The 15,065-nt window shown below is 41.4% G+C and overlaps 1 protein-coding gene across 1 annotated transcript in view; it reads right to left on the bottom strand.

The window, feature by feature from the left end:
• Positions 1 to 15,065, bottom strand: part of TMEM67 (transmembrane protein 67) — an 83,245-nt gene that overhangs the window by 594 nt on the left and 67,586 nt on the right. The gene's annotated exons all lie outside the window — the stretch shown is intronic.

Below are 15,065 nucleotides of genomic sequence, written 5' to 3'. Positions count from 1 at the left end.
TCACCTTCAGAGCTTGCCAAAAACCAAATAGGGATCACTGTAAACATGTCCAAATGGAGTGAGAGGCACATGATGACCCGTCGGAGAACAGAATGCAAATAGATCTTGCGTGCCTGCCACACTTGAAGTATCCCGAGCAAAGAGCAGGGGTTACATAAAATGGGTGGTTGACCAAGGCAGGCCTCACTCCTTGGCCGGCTTTCGGTTATCGTGATGTGTAGCATGTTAGACGTACCCAGTGAGAATATTATCTTGATGTAACTAAGGTAATCCCAGCAAAATAGATAAGTGGCTTAACATGATTCCTGCAAACAAGAGGACATCGAAGAAATGGCACAGCTGGCATTTCTCCAACACTGAGAACAGGACTTTTGTCAGCCACATTAAGAAGTAAAAGCATAATCAAATCTGGCTAGAAGTCGGTCAGACACAGCTGAAATCATCAAAAAACTATCTGAAGTATGAGTTTACAACCATTATTATACCTAATAAATCAAGCAGTAGGGAATAGTATGCCTTGTGACATTAGCCCGTGATAGTAGGGAGCCATCATGGTTACCAGGATATAACCATTTAAAAACTAAGCATTCAGTATATTATTAATACTAGTATGATTAAAACGAGAGTAAAGGGGGTAGATAAAATTAATGAGATAATATGCGAGATCACTTCAGAAGTATTCTATATTTCCTCTTTATCTCATCATTTTTATTTCTGCTTTGTACCTGTTTTACCTGTGTTAATAGTACACGGATAGCTGTGTACACACATATGGAATTATACTTGAGTGGAAACATATGACATTACAGACAGGTGTGCCCAGTGCTATGCAGGAGAGGACAGTGGATTGCACCCAGGAATCACCCCAGGGATCAGACATGGGATCTCACATGTATGCATTGACAGGAGGGCAAAAAACCAACCAAACAAACCAGTTAACTAGGTTTAAAACTGGGAGTCTGGGAGATAATAAGTTCCTATCCCTGGAGCTCTTCAAACGTAGGTTAGAGGGCTGGGTATTTGACTATATTGTAAAGGGGATTCCAGCAGCCTTTGCAGAAATAGACCATATGGTTTTAAAGACCTTTCAACCCTGAATTCTATATTCCCATCATTCTTCTGTTTCCAATGTATTTTTGTTCAACTTTTCCCACAGATTTGATCTGATTCTGCCTTTTCTTATGTTGATTTATGTACGTTTTATCTCTTCTAGAAGATTAAATTCTCTGAGGGCAGAGGTTACTTTGTGTTCCTCTTTGATCCATGTTTTTGTACATTGGAGGCATTCAAGAAATGCTTGTTAGTTGAAATGGTAAGATGTTATTATGTTAATGAAGTAAAAAGTATTGTCTGACTGGGGAATAAAATAAATCAAATACCAAAGAAAGCAGTGGAAGTTATTCAGAGGCCTCAGATCTTTTTTGATTTTGAATGAGATGATTTTCAGGATTGAACGCACCGCCTCTTCTTAAAAGGATGTCCTTGTGTAACGAGGCTAGAACTGCCTCATCACAAACAGGACGTGGAACGGCCTGGGGCTTTTCTGTCACAGCGATTACCAATCTGTATTTATTGAGTCAGGAGCTGTGTTGTACAATATGAAGATTATGAATAAATACTAATACGGTTTCTGTGGTCAAAGAGCCCAGAATTCAATTCAGGAGACAAAGGAGAAGGCACACTCAGGAAGCAGACAATGTTGAAATAGCACATATTACAACATTATCAACTGGTCCCAACTGAAGGCTCTGGGGCTCCAGGGACCAGAAGGTCCCCATAGGCTGCAGTGACCGGCCAAGGCTTCTTGGAGGAGCCTGGCTTGAGCTGCTTTGAGTTCAAGGCATCAGCTGCTTTGTACCTGATAAAGGTGTCCTACGTCAGGGATCAGCCCTCTCTTTGTGATCCATCCGACCTTTGCTGCTAGGATTCTGGATAAGACTGGGACCACAAATCAGAGAACTTCTTTGTCATCAGAATCAATAACAATAGCCTTTGTCTGCTGCCATGAGAAAGCCCCCAAGTTGCTGTTTTTACCTATAAATGAGGTGAAATGTGGTTAACCTGATGTCAAAAAATTCTTGCCGTTATTAAAAAAAAAAATCTGTAATTTTATGAGAAAAGGTCATTTCCTGAAAGAAAACAGATCCAGGGAACTTGGCCTTTCCAGATGGTCTATCTAAGTAGAGCCTGAAGAAAGAGACAAAGCCTGTAGATGAGAACAAAGTGGAGGGAAGACTGAAGCTCTACCCTCACCATCTGAACCGCCACCGTCTGAATGCCGGGAACCTGAGAGGCCCTGCAGCCCTGGTGGCACCGTGGGTGTGTCCAGCATGGGTGGCCCTGCCAGAGCTGCTTAGCAGTTTGTCCTTGTTAATGTTGAGCCTGGTTGTCACCAGGCTCCTCAGCAGCTATAGCGCTGTGGTCACAAAGAGAACTGATGTGGTTTCCTATTTCAGTCAAATCCATCTCAGCTGCTAAGCACCAGAGCTAGGCTCTTCTGGCAGAGACTCTCAGATGACAGTTTCTGGAGCGAAGCGTTGTCAATAATGGTCAAGGGAGCAGATGACCGTGAGCACAAGAGACATAGGACAAGTAGAAGTCAGGCGAGTGTGCTTTTTATCGTTATCAGGGATGAGGATCTCTACGTAGGAAACCACCTATCAGAGAGGTTTCTGTTTTGGTTTTTGACCTTTCATTTAACAAGTACTAACTGATCTGAATTGGCTTTTTATCTGGAATGCTGGGACATGAGGCATTTTTCCTGCTCGGGACCACGTGGTATACGGATGCGAGAGCTGGAAGTGAGGCAAGACGTTTTAGCTCTCGTGGGGAAAATCAGTCCGAAGAGAAACTGGATGATGGCCGAGGTTAGAGGAATGAGACTGGCAGAAATCCAGAGCCACAGCCCTGATGACAGAGATGACACATGAGCCCGTATCCACTCTGAAGTGGTCTCGCCTACATTCTTGAAGCGTTACCTGCTAATGGGTTAGAAGTGCAATTTCTCAGTTATCACCCTGGACCTGCTGAATCAGAAACTACGAGGTGGGGTCCAGCAGTCTGTGTTTTAACAAGCCCTGCAAGTGATTCTGATGCTTATTAAAGTTTGAGAAACAATGACCTAGAGCAGTTACCTAAGCAGTAAATCCGCTTCCTACTTTAAGTCAGTTCAAGTTGGATTTGCTGTTACTTGTGTCACCTGCACTTCGAACCAGTAGGACTCTGGTGGTGACAAATGGACTTCATTTATGGCCTTCACTGCCTTGGACACCTGCTCAGGTGTGGGCAGTCTACTCACCACCTGGGGAAAATTTGAACAAGTCCCATAACTTTTCCATCCCTTTTTTCCCCCTATATTTTGTGTATTGTGGTAAAATAGGCATAACCTAAAGTGTGCCATTTCAATGATTTAAAAATTTTTTAATGTTTATTTTTGAGAGAGAGAGAGAGAGAGAGAGAGAGAGAGGGAGAGAAAGATTGAGTGAGCAGGGAAGGAGCAGAGAGAGAGGGAGACGGGATCTGAAGCAGGTTCTGTGCTGACAGCAGAGAGCCCAATGTGGGGTTCAAACTCACAAACTATGAGATCATGGTCTGAGCCAAAATCAAATGCTTAACTGACTGAGCCACCCAGGTGCCCAAACATTTTAACAATTTTTGTGTGTGCAGCTCTGGGGCATTAAGTACATTCACACGGTTATGCAACAATCACCACCATGTATCTTTAGAACTTTAAAATATTCCCATACTGAAACCACATACTCCTTAAACACCAACTGCCCATTCTTCTACCCTCCACCCCTGGCAACCACCATTTTACTTCTGTCTCTGAATTTGACCACTCTCAGAACCTCATGTAAATGGAAACATACAACATTTGCTCTCTTATGATCGGCTTATTTCCCTTAGCATAACGTCTTAAAGTTTCACCCATGTTGTAGTATGTGTTAGAATTTTAACTTCCTTTATAAGGTTGAATGATATTCCATTGTAATAGAACACATTTTGTTTGGCGGTTCTTCAGTCAGCAGACACTTGGGTTCCTTCCACGTTTTGACTGTTGTGAATAATGCCACTAAGAACACAGAGGTACAAATATCTGTCGGGGTCTCTGCTTTCCCTTTAGAGAAATTTGTATCACAAATCCACCTCACACATCCTCTCTTATTCTCTACTCTCTCCCTTTGGAATGAGGGGGTTTTAGTGTCCTGAAATTGGTTTTAGATAGTTGGATCTTGTATCTCAAAGTCTCAGTTAAAATGTACAACTCAACCTTTCATTACATAATAGCTGAAGACACATGGGTTGTTGCTGATCGCTTGCAAAGTTCTTTAAATATGAGTCATAGCCCACCTCCCAAAGAGAAGAGAAAACTCACAAGTGTTTAGAGACCACAGAGTGGTGGGCCTCAGATAGGGCTTGACATTTTTTTGGTGTTGTTTAATTTGTGTAACAACCCTGCCGAATGACGGTTCTTATCTTCTTTTCACATGAGGAAGCTCAGCTTCAGAGAAGACGGTTAGCATGTCTGTGTCCCACAGCCAAAAAACAGAATCCAAACACAGATCTGTTGGTCTGCTAGGCACTTCCATAACCTTTGTATTCTCTGCTTTCACACTTAATGGAGACACAAAACTGTGAATGAGTGAATTATAGAGCACAGATCCTATGTTAAATCTCAGGAAAGGGAAATAACAGTTTGGGCTATCTTGATTTCAGAGTAGTCCATGTTGAAGATTGAACACGACCAGGACCTTGAAGAATGATTAACATGTAGACAAACAGAAGTTAGGAGGCAGGGCGTTCCTGGGGTGAGGACTATATTAGGCAAAGGTGGGAAGGGGGCATCAGTATGGAATATGTAAAGGACAGAGATGAGGCCTTCCTAATTGAGTAGAGGGGGGGCCTGTCACAGAGCAGTAGGAGATAAAGTTAGATCTGAAGGGTCTGTGCACATTAGAACAGAACTGGAAATCCACGTGAGTTTTTTAAAAGCGACATGGAATAACACACAGAGCACGGAGTTAAACTTGGACTTGAATCTCTGCTTTGTCCTAATGTATAACATCTTGGGCCATTTTGTAACTCATTAAAACCCACGGATCCTCAGTCTTCATACTTGTACGATGGGATTGATAACATGTAACTCGGTTCAGCTCTTGTAAGAATTAGTGATACTGTACGTACAGGGTTTGCCCCAGGCCCAAAACAGAATAAGTGCTCAGTACGTGTAGAGGTCATGGCTGCCACCATCACCACAGTTATCCTCAGCAGTGCATTGGACGGTGGACAGGTACTGGGAATTCCTAAACACAGGAGTGGCCATGTGCGATTTTAGACGCTAATTTAGGAAGACCTGTCCAGCAACAGCATGCAGTCTGGATGGCTGAGGGTAACAACGCTGGAGGCCAAGGGACTCTAAGAGGTCCCTCTGGTTCCTGGCATGTGAAACCAGGAGGTAGAGCAGGGTGCGAGGGACTGGAACGGAGAGGGAAGAGAAACCACGAGGCCCTTCGACGGAAGAGATGACAGAGCTTGCAGACGCTTAGGAGTGAAGCAGCAGCACTGAGCTGCCTAGGAAGCAAGGAGGAGGAGGATGGGAACACTGGTGCTGTGGACTAAAAATAAGAAAGGGGAGCTGATGGGGAATGGAAATGCCATAGGGAAGCTGCTTACGTCAATGGTGGTATGTGGAGTTTGAGGTGATGCTAGACACTAAAGTAAGAACAAACTATTAGGTTTCCATACATGGACTGAGTGGGAACCGATACCAGAGAAAGTGGGAAAAACCCAGAGTGGCTGAGAGAGAGAGCGAAGCAAGATAGATTTGGGTTGAATGAACTGGCAACAGTACGCGTCATACAAAAAACTCTCGTTGCCTGGAGTCGGTAACAGAAAACAGTGTTCTTGTTTTACTATGGAGGCCGCTGCAAAAACCTAGGAACCACGAGGCCCCGTGTGGTGGTTCTTTGCTTTCCCAGCTTATGGCTACCACGGTGCTGGGCAAGTGCCAAGTGGTTGGCGTTTATGGTGGAAGGAGGCAAGACGGTGTCGTGGAAAGTGGCACACGGCCACCGTGGCAGAACGTTGATCCATGGTCCACATGCACCTCATGTGTCAGCTAATGCAACATAAATGTAATGTAACAGCACTGATCCTGATGCTGGCATGGTGACGTTCGACATACAGTCTATTGGAAATTCCCTTTACACTTCTGGGTTGCTTATGATTTAGAATCCCTCTAGGATATATTTCTTTCTCTCTTTCTCTTTTTTTTAAAGTTTATTTACTTATTTTTGAGAGAGACAGAGGCAGTGTGAGCAGGGGAGAGGCAGAGAGAGGGAGAGAGAGAATCCCAGGCAGGTTCCATGCTGTCAGCACAGAGCCCAATGCAGGGCTCAAACTCACGAAACTGTGAGATCACGACCTGAGCAGAAACCAAGAGTCAGATGCTTAACTGACTGAGCCACCAGGCATCTCTACTATACATTTCTTAAAAGTGTTAACGGGGTCCCCCAATACTTTAACTGTGGCCCATTATTTTTAGGAACTAAAATGGAATTAATGTGATTTAGCAATGGTTACAAGGTTTTATTCTTCTTAGCTTTTTTTTTTTTTAATCTTATTTTGGCAAAGATTACCTAAAATAAGAGTTATTCTTAGAGTGAAGGGTGTCTTTTTATTTCAAATTATGTCTGATTTTTTCTGTGTAAATCAATGTTGATCATGTCTCCAAGGAACAAGAGTGTCAGAATGTAGGCACATTTATTATTTGAATGAAATGGTGTGTATCATTATTTGAATCCTTGATATGAGTTCCACCTTATTGCTACTCTGAGTTCAAGCAGATTACAAAAGAAAATCTTTAAATCTTACACAAGCAATCCAAAGCGCCTTCCGGGTGGGAAGGAGAGTGGAAGGAGATTTTTTTTCTTGCTTTTGTTGCTGGGCAATTCAGATGTGCAATGCCAACCTGAGAGTTTCCATGTGCGAAACAGACAGCAAATGCCAAACCTGAAGTTTTCCCACCACTAGCTTTTCTGTTTGGCACACGTTGCCTCAGCATGAGCCAGTAGCCCAGGTAAAACAGAACACCAGCCATACAGAGGAATGTTTTAATTTTTACTTATAGAATTTAAATAATAAAATTTAAGATTTACTGACTATGCCCTTCTTTTTTTTTTTTTTTTTTTTTTTTTTAATTTTTTTTTTCAACGTTTTTTATTTATTTTGGGGACAGAGAGAGACAGAGCATGAACGGGGGAGGGGCAGAGAGAGAGGGAGACACAGAATCGGAAACAGGCTCCAGGCTCCGAGCCGTCAGCCCAGAGCCCGACGCGGGGCTCGAACTCACGGACCGCGAGATCGTGACCTGGCTGAAGTCGGACGCTTAACCGACTGCGCCACCCAGGCGCCCCTGACTATGCCCTTCTTAATGTGCTCCCAGTTTTCTCCAGCATCCTCTAACATAGAAACACTGTGCTATGTTCATTGAGCTCCTCTTCCATTAAATTGTCAGTTCCATGAGGAAGAGACCACATCTGCCTCATTCGTCATCGTACCCCCAGTATAGTTCCTGTCTCAAATTGTAATATGCATGCCGGGCATATTTGAATATCTAAATCCACGGATGACGGTGATAACCTGGTTCATTCAGCTATTTATATGAAATGCTGATATCTTTCTAGATTGTCTTAATACAATGTTTCACATGGCCTATCGTTGTATCTTAGAATCAGAAACTTAGTGTTACAAAGACCTTATAAGTCATTTAGTGAGGGAGTTTTCAACTTAAATGCACAGGAGAATCATCTGGGAGCTTTGCAAAATACTCAGGCTTAGGTCCCACTCCATAGAGTCTGACATAATTGGTCTGGGGTTGTGACCCAAGCACTGGGAGTCTTAAAATCTCCTCAGGTGATTCTATTGTGCAGACAAAATTGAGAAGCACTGATATATTGCAGTCTTTTACAGATAAGAAAATTGAGGCCTATAGAAGTTAACTGACTTGCCATAAGTCATAGCTAGTTAGTGGCAAAGGATAGAAACTCAGGTGTTCTGGATCTCAGACCAGTGTTCTTCTCTAACTGTGTTTTTCATTCTTGATTCACATACCACTGACTCTGTCATCCAATATTTTCTGTTAAGGTGACTCCCTTTTTAGCATTTAAATAATATTTATTTATTTATTTACTTACTTACTTAACTTACTTTTGAGAGAGAGAGAGCACATGAGCACAGGAAGGGACACAAAGAGATAGGGAGAGAGAGAATCCCAAGCAGGCTCTGTGCTGTCAGTGCAGAGCCCAATGCGGGGGCTCAAACTCACCAATGGGGGAGGTCATGACCTGAGCCGAAATCAAGAATCAGATGCTTAACTGACTGAGCCACCCAGGCACCCTTCAACTTATTTATTTTGAAAGAAAATTTTCTATTAGTTGATAACTGGAAAATGTTTCACTTGATATCCATAAATGAAAACTAAGACTAAAAATACTGAGAAAAAAATATTACTAAGTTTTAGCTAGATAAAATTGCCTGCTGAAGATTCTCAGCCTTAATTTTTTTTTTTCTCCTTAACAAGAACAGAAAGTGATAAAGAGGAATGAACATGTAATTATCATTAAGTTGAGACTTTCTCCTTAAGAGGATTGAAAAATAATTGAAATGGAGAGACTGTTTCACTTCTGAGTCAAATAATACATTCTGGAGAAATTAATAATTTTTTTATTAATTCATAAATTCTCTGTTCACATAGCACCCTTAATTGCCTTGAGTGCCAGAGTGGTCCACACCACATATTCTAAAGTGCCGTGCTCCATGCATAATTGGATTCACTACTTTCTTTGCAATGGCATCTAATCAGAACGGTTAAAGATCAAAATACATTAAGGGTAGAATTCTGGCATAAAAAGAACTGTATATAATGGGAAAGAGAAGAAAAACACAGAACTTTCTGTTGATATACATAAAGGAAAAACCAAGAACTTCCTTTATGGAGTTTAAAGCTCTTTACAAACTATTGAGTTACAAAGTTCTGATGCTGATGATAACCCGATGCACTTTTACCAAGTGCTCTCTCCAGGCAGAAAAAAGCTCAAACACTGGGTGGGATGAAAACAGAAGATAAAGAGGGGATGGAAGTCCCTGCTGGAACTTTCGGCTAAGTCAAATTTGATCAGACCACCTTTCATGGTACAAATTTTTATTTTGTGAGGCAAAAGTTGTCAGTCATACCTCAGTGGCCTGGACTAATGGTACAGGACAAATGAGGAGGGACACAAGCCTGTTCCAGCACTGCTCCAGAACAAGAAAACATTTGCCGGAACAATCCTTATAGTTTCCATAACATGCAGACTCATTGGCACGCACTCATTGTCTTTTTCGGAGGCTGACAACGTCTTTGTCTACTCTGTGCTTTTTCAAAGTTGTCTCATCAATGTTGGCCTAATGCTCGTGTCCTTCCTGCAGAAAAGCCAGCTGGGGTCTTTGGTTCTGTCAGGGGGCAAGTTATAATATAGCCACTTTCCTTTCATCACATTGACTAGGAAATCTCCCCTGCCAGGAACTAAAAGGCTTTAATTTTATGAATCATCAAAGCTTCTTTCTATACATGATGTAGAATAACCTTTTCTTTTCAGAAAGTCTAATCCAAGAGCCTCCCAGACCTCAGGATGTCACCAAATGGGCATGTGCGTGGTGAGCAAGAAGAAAAGTATTCAAAGCTGAGCTGTGTATTGCATAACACCCTGTATTAGAAAATCTCGACCCATAAAATGCTTACCTACTTTGGAGTTTAAATAAAGCAGGATGGTGTTCCTTTTTAAAGAACTGCTTTACAGTTATATTCTTGTCAGAATTCCAATTATTCTATGACTCAGTGGTATATGTCTAGCTTTTTCAAAATTCTTTTTTCGGGTAAGAATGTGAAGAAGTTTTTGTGAGAAGTTTGTGAAGGAAAGGTTTATGTAATTATGCTGAACTGCATCAAATACAAATACATTTTATTTCATTATTTGATAAACAGTGTTTTGAAAATAATGTTTTCAGAATCGAGCCTTACCTGTAAAAGCGATACATACTTTCTTTGGTGCCTTTGAAGATGTGGCAATTAACTTCTGCTTAGGAATTAATTGATATTTCTGGCAAGGTTGAGGCTATTCAATATGCAGCCCTGTCAGTCTTCTGGATTAAGACTTCCATAACAGAAGAAGAAACAGACTGAAGTTTTTAATGCAAAGGATTAATTTTTCCTAATTTTCACAAAACCTGAGCATTGGCACTTTCTATTTCTTTCTTTCTTTTTTTTTTTTTTTTAATGTTTATTTATTTTTGAGAGACAGGGTGCGAGCGGGAGAGGGGCAGAGAGAGGGAGATGCAGAATCTGAAGCAGGCTGCTAGCACAGGGCCCGATGAGGGGCTCGAACTCAGAACTCAGAATGAACTCAGAACTCATGACACTTAACCGACTGAGCCACCCAAGAGCCCCATTCCTATTTCATCGCTAGCAGAGACTGGCTCGCTGCTTCCGCCTCCCCCAGAGCACAGCTAGACAACAGGTCACGTAGACACTAGTTCTGGCCAATGAAATGCGTCTAGAAGTGCCTGGCCCAGAGAAAGTCTCAGGTCCCTGGTCTTATCACTGAATGGCAAGGGATCCAGGCGAGGATGTTGAGGCCAAGTCACAAGATGAACGGCCACTCGCCGCTCATAAACACCCACCACATTGACTTTTGAATAAGTGAGAAATAAATTCTCATCGTATTAAATCACTGAGATTTTAGAATGCTTTCATTTCTTGTTGTTGCTGTTTTTAACAGTAACCACTAAATAATACATCACCCGCTGTCCTTTCTTCTCTCTTTCTGTCTCCTGCTCTCCTCATTTCCTTCCTTTTACTGTCTTTGTTTACCGTGTGATTAGGTCTTTCTGATTTAATCACCAAAACAAACTGCTTTTATTGGATTTGGGACTAAGGCCTTAAAAGTGCTGAAATAATAAGCAGGCCCAATTAATTTAATTAGGAGGAAAAGTTCAATCAATTCAACTTTTTAAAAAGCTAGGATAATTTTTATTAAACAACTATTTGAAGAAAGGATCACACTTATCTAGTTTAGAGATCACATAAGAGTCTCACGATAACTGTGACAAATGTGATTATCTCAGTGCTAGAGACCCCGCGGATGTGCACAACAACCATCGTCTGATGAGGAAAACCAATGTGCATGGGCCTGAAAACAGCTACTAGCCTAAGCTCCCAGCCAACGATCTACTCAAATGGGACCGTGGCCTCCAGTATGCAAGCATGTTCATTGCACAATAAGAGCAGGCTAGAAAAAATATTAGTACTGGGTATACGACTGGGTGAGGCTTCCAAAAGAATTAAGAGTTTCAAAAAGGCTTTTTTAGAAACACAAAACGAAAATCTGATTTTTGTAAGCTGCTTTCTTTCAGACGCAATATGGCAATTAACCCTCTTCCTTCTTGCTCCAAGTTGCTGGTTCTCAAGCTGGGCTCAGTAAAGCCCATTCAGAGGCCGTCTTAGGAAGTGGGCTCCAGGCAACTCACCCCAGATTTGTCAAGAAAAAGCTTTATTTTGATACATTTTGCCATTTGGGCTTCTGCATCAGCATTTTTTTTTTTTTTTTGAGAAGTTTCCCTTGCTTTATGGGGTTACAAGCCATAGCTTTATAATGTTCTGCCTGGACATCACACCTACTCTCATAGTTTTAGGAACACAAATACCCAGTGAGGTCTAAATCTGAATCTATAGCACATCTCTTTTCTGGGCATCCCCCCCCCCCCACTCATGGTCCCACTCATACTTCACCACCTCCACTTGCTGGATGTCTCATAGCCACCTCTTCACAATATTTCTGAAATAGAATGCATTATTCTGCCTACCCTTCTTCCTTCGTGGATGACATCACCATCCACCTGATGATTCAGAGAAAACTCTGAATCATCCTGACCCCCTTTCTCTTCCATCCCCATCTCCAGTCATTCAGTCTAGTTTGTAAACTGTCCTAATTATCCATTAAATATGCCCTTCCTCACCATCCTCATTGCCACTGCTTTAGCCTATGCCCTTGTCACCCTTCTTCACCTGGACCATTACAATAGTCCCCAGTGGTTCTCCTACCACTCCATCCCTGGCTGCCTTGCTTTTGCTGAAATACAGTAGAAATACTAAAGGTTAATGTTTATTTTTACCTTGTCAGTTAACAAATTGCTTTCATGTACATTTTCATATTTAAGTATCATAGCATTCCTGCAAGAAGACACTGTTATTCTTAATTTAGAATAGGAATTGGAGGCCCGAGAAAGTATCTTGATCAAGGATCCTCAAAAAGCCAAAGAGCTGTTGTTCAAACCTGAGGACTGTAAAGTTTATGCTGATGATGTTAAACCATACTACCAAACACATGTCAGTCCTTGGTTCTAACACCTTCAGTTCCTCACCACTGTCTTCAAGAAAGTCTAGACCTTTTAGCACATCTAAAAGGCTCATTGTAATTGTGCCCCAGGGAGCTTTAGTAGTTATTGGTAATAGTTAAACAGTCCAGCTCTGGAATTAAGACCCACATTCTAGTTAAACCCTTGCTTAAGTTACATAACCCCTATAAACTTCAGTTTCCTAATGGGCACTCTAAGGCTAATAATAGAGTTTACCCCACAAGGTTGTTGTGGGGCTTAAATAAGATGGCGCATATGATGTGTTCAGTGAATGTCGGCTATGAGTACTGATTTACCAGCCTCATCCTACGGCATTGGTTTTCCATCTTCCACCCTTTGAGCAGCTCACACTTCTGTGACCTTGTCTGTGAAATCTTAAAGATCCCAGTTGGCGATTTCCCCACCACTTTGTACACACCTCTATAATTAGATACTTGGTTGGGTAGTACCACCCTTAAGACCAGCAGTGGAATGTTCCCTGGGAGTGGTCAGTAGGTCTTGGAGAAAGTCCCCACTACAGAATGCCCTTCCCCAATCTCTCCTAGGTCTATTACCTTAGATCTCTTGTTCCTTTGCCCTGCCTCTTCCTCAACTCCTGCCATTTCTGATGTCACATTTGTCCTCCAGGCTTGCCCTTGCTCTAACTTGCCCAGCCTTGCTGATGGCATCTGACTTCAGCTCCATGCCAGCGCTGTGTTCCACTTATGTGTGAGGCTTTGGCAACTTGTCTATTCTCTCTCTGGCATCTGACCTCAGTCTGTTTCCTGTTTCTAGCTTTTCTGAAGCTGACAAGTCCCAGGGACTGACCAACAATGGGTTCGATAGGATGATCACAGATCTTACCACCCTATTTTGTGTTGTCTTTCTTATCCATCAAGCTGAACTCTTTTAAAACAGAGACAACTTGTCTTTGATCTCAGTAGATCTTCTGTAGCATCTGGTTTGGAATAAACCCTTAATAATTGCTTGTTGATTGAATAGACTATTGTTCCCCCAAACAAGTGGCTGTGGGTCTTGGGGTCTCCTGCTGTATAAGTTTGCAGATCACAGAGACATCTGAGTGCACTCAATCTTCTGAAACTCCACTCATACAATCAGCTTCCAATAAATGAAAAGTACACATAACTACGATCATATGTAGTATTTTTTCCCATAAAAATATAAAACCATTTCACCTATAAGGTATTTTTTCTTATTTTCTTCCATTACATGCTGACAGAATTCTATAAGTTTGACTATGTCATCAACAACCTATTTAGCTTCATTCTATGCATTTTCAAGGTTAACTGCTTTTACCCTGCACTTTGTTGATGTTAATCCCTTATGATTGTATGTAAATTTCTTTTTTTATTGTACATAAATTTCTTGAAAGAAATCTTTATGTATTTTTTGATGGTACTTTATTGAACAGCCTAATGTGAAGTGCATACTACAAAATATTGCTTACATTGAAATATATTGCAGTCTCCTAAGTTTTGCTACTGAAAAATAATCTCATTTTGTGTTAACTCAACTATATGGCTTTCATTGGATACATTTTTCTTTACCCACAGAAATTTAATTTTGTTTTATCTGTAAAACAACAAGATTGCCCAGATGATCACTGTTTCTTTTCATCTCCAACCATATGTATAGTTCTGAAATACAATTTAAAAACCCCGGTGTCTCCTTGTCTCAAATGATCCTAGAATTAATAGAAAAAATCCTAAAAATCTATTGATTTACTAAAATGAAAAATACCCTTTGAAATTATTAAAATTTTCAAACATATACTTTAGGGAAATGCAAATTAATGCAACAATGAGATACCACAAATTGATTATCCTAATGCTGGGGGCATAATTGGACACCACTGGTAGAAACATACATTTGGTATAACCTTTATACCAAAAGGGCAATTAGACAATATGTTTCACCATAAATATGCATGCTTAAAACCATTTGGACCAGAAATTATTCTTCTAGAAGGTTCTCCTAAAGAAATAATCAAGGATAGATGCAAAGCTTTAGCTAAATGATGGTTCTCATCATTTAGATTGGAAAAGACAAGAAACTCATTAAATGTTTGTGGACAGAAGGAAGTGTCAGTTGGTAAACAAGTTGCACAGTGCCTTAAGGCTACTACTCTGTAAAAATTGGGGACGGGGCACACGATGGGGAAGAAACGTCTAATCACTTCTTTCTGGGGCTCAAGTCCTGTGGCTATATCATTCGGGGATTAGGCCAGGCAGGGCTACCTTCCTTTATTCTCTCTCTGGCTTCATTACAGGACAAAGCAGGGGGAATTGAGCATCTCAAAATCTGAACCCGAGGTGTGAGGAAGAAAGCTGGATGGGGCAAAAGAGCAAACAAGAGGTAGGTCAAAATCAAGAATGGAGGAGATGAGAGGAGGCCGGACAGACCTCTGCAGTGAGGGCAGAATGGGCTCTGGAACACAAGGTGACCACGAAGGATGAATGAGGAAAGTGCTCTCTTGCGTCACCTTCTGGTATCCAGGTGTATGTGGACCAGATAGACCTGCTCATAAACTCTGCTTGTTGCTCTTCTAAAGGGTTTACAATAGATAATAACCAAAATGTCTAACAATAGAAGATGGGTTGAAAAAATGTTTA

The sequence above is a fragment of the Panthera tigris genome, chromosome F2, assembly GCF_018350195.1.
Source record: "Panthera tigris isolate Pti1 chromosome F2, P.tigris_Pti1_mat1.1, whole genome shotgun sequence".
In the NCBI taxonomy this organism is placed as follows: Eukaryota; Metazoa; Chordata; class Mammalia; order Carnivora; family Felidae; genus Panthera; species Panthera tigris.
Note: the sequence above shows the minus strand (reverse complement) of the source record. Positions and strands in the feature narration are given on the sequence as shown.